This window comes from Austrofundulus limnaeus, unplaced genomic scaffold, assembly GCF_001266775.1.
Source record: "Austrofundulus limnaeus strain Quisiro unplaced genomic scaffold, Austrofundulus_limnaeus-1.0 Scaffold36, whole genome shotgun sequence".
Classification (NCBI taxonomy): Eukaryota; Metazoa; Chordata; class Actinopteri; order Cyprinodontiformes; family Rivulidae; genus Austrofundulus; species Austrofundulus limnaeus.
Window position 1 is genome coordinate 1325247 of NW_013952438.1, and position 2626 is coordinate 1327872.

A 2626-nucleotide genomic window follows, 5' to 3' on the forward strand; every position below is an offset into this window, starting at 1 on the left:
CACACACACACACACACACACACACACACACATTGACAGAGACACACAAACAAACAAACAAACACATTCATGCATCTTACTACAACATATCTACATGTGGAGCAATGATTTACAGACAAAATAGATCAATTATTTCAGAGCTCTGTAACCACTATTAACACTTTTTTTTGACAACAGAATGTACAAATATTATACATCATGTATAAATTATTTATTCTGAGGATGTCAAAACGAAATTCTTAAAATTACTAAATAATCTGTTGAAAAAAGTAAAACAAATTATTTGTAGCAAAGATGAAGACAGCATGCAACAATATTATGTTCTATTCTTTCATCTAGAACAATAAGATTTAACATAACAAAATAAGCTAAGTGTTATTTTTTAACTTAAAACTGATTGCTAAGAAAAATTACTACTTAAAAATGTATTTTAATTTGACCTCAGTGTTACAGAATTCTGGGTTCAATAATAAATTGTATGTATTTACTTCTTTCGTACTCTTTCCTCATGGTTCTTGCTTGTACACCTGACAATGAGCCAAATCATCCCATTAGTCTTATTGCTGCCATCTGACACCTGATAAGGTGTTGCATCAAGGGAAAGGGCAACGTTTGGTCATATTGATCTTTCACCATCAGATTATTCAGGCTCAGCAGTGTCAAACCTCCTTTACCTCTACAAAGAAGGCTGCCACAAATTAAAGGAGACATGTCATGCTTTTCTGAGGTGTGTCTCAAGTGCCTGTGGCGTGCCTATTCTTCAAATACAAAAACTCAAAGAAAGCATCTTTATACTTAATAAAACTGGCATAGTACACAGGATTTTATACATTTGGTCACATAATTGGCCTATTTTCTTTTAAATTTGGCTCAGCCAAAGTGAAACAGGAAGTTACATCAAAGAACTCAATAAAACATACTCGCTGGTCTCTGTTTATTAATACAAAATCATTTAAACTTAAACTCTTCTTTGTCTCTCTCTGATAGCGACTAAAATAATCTAAAGAAACATCAGATTCTCAACGCTCTTTTCACATTCAGACATTCCCCTTGGATGTCACTTCCTGTTTCTTCACATGCAAATATCTCAACAACCGTTCATCTCAGTGACGTGAAATTTGTTTTGCAACACATTCCCAATGTTATCTTTCCAAAAATGTGTTCATATTTATTACAAATATTTTATATCACAGGCACTTTAAATCCAAATGTGGTGCTTCACACCCTGCCTCCCACCAGCTTTTAGACCAGTCCATTGTAAATTGAGAAAAACGTTTAAGACTATAGCAGCCCAAAAACATTTCCTTTACAAATTGATTAAAAGAGATCAACAATGAAAGACTTGTCCACCCAGCCTCACATGTTGGAGCCAGAGTCTGACCCGGAACCCGAGGAGAATGAAGACGACCAAATTGTAGATGGTAAGCCCAGACCTAATTACATTGCAAATTTTGTGATGTAATAGCTCAGAAAACAGAGAGATAATTGAACTGGTTGGAAAATATGACCCAAAACAAAATTAAAGAGATATATACACAGCACCAGGGAAACAAAATTCAACTTTATTACACTCTTAGAGACTCCAAGTACACAACAAAATTTATTTAATGGCTAAAAATGTACTTCACCTTTAACCATAAAAAAACTTATTGTAAATGTTTTTTTTCTTTATTTTGTCTGCCTTAAAATTAAAGCAAGTTCTTTTCTGACAAACTTAAAATAGTTTCTTAAAACCTAAAATGTTCAGTTTGTAGTGTATTAAAGACTCAACAAATGTTCTTTTAAGCACAAAATCTGAAAATGTTCCCAATATAAATGCAGTAGATCATTTATTTAAATCTGATCAATGTTATGACAGCAAATCTAAATATTATTATTTTAGTCTTAAGTCAAAACATTAAAAGTGAAGGTAAGTAATCTATCGTTTCCGGCCAACATTTCAGCTGAACTTTCCTGCGATTCCTGAATGTGTCAAAATTCTCTATAGGAACGTCTTTTTCTGTTATATTACCACTGAATTTCAATACAATCAACACAGACTGCCCGATCATTTGAGAGAGCAGCAGATAATGCATCGTCATCATTAGACTAATTTTCATTAGCCTAACATTCATGCTTTTGATGTGGGAGGAAACCCGTGAGATAAAACTTGCATATGCACAGAGAGAAAATCATTGAAGTTAACAATTATTCCTTTTCGAAAACAAATACAGGTGTTCCACAGGACTCATTTCTGGGTCCTCTTCTGTTTAGTATATATAAATGATTTGCCTGATTCATGTCCAGGCACAGGTTTTCAGATGCACGCTGATGTACATAGTTGTGTATGTGGCTGATAAAAACATCTCATCAGTATCTGCATGAAGCATCTGTCACTAATTGGATCAGCAATTGACACAGCTGCAATCATTTGAGTCCTCCTGGTGGTTCTACTATTTAAGGCGGGTCCAGTGAGCAGGTCAACGCTGATACATCGCTTCCTATGGGTAATGATTCTCAGCCCCCAGTCTTACTCTGTGATCTTGAACCTGTTAACCTTGTGCTTTTTGTGAAACCTGTGTTCAGTGAAACTTACCTGGAGATCATCAGGACTCTTGGACCTGTTTACCACCCGCCAGTATCAACA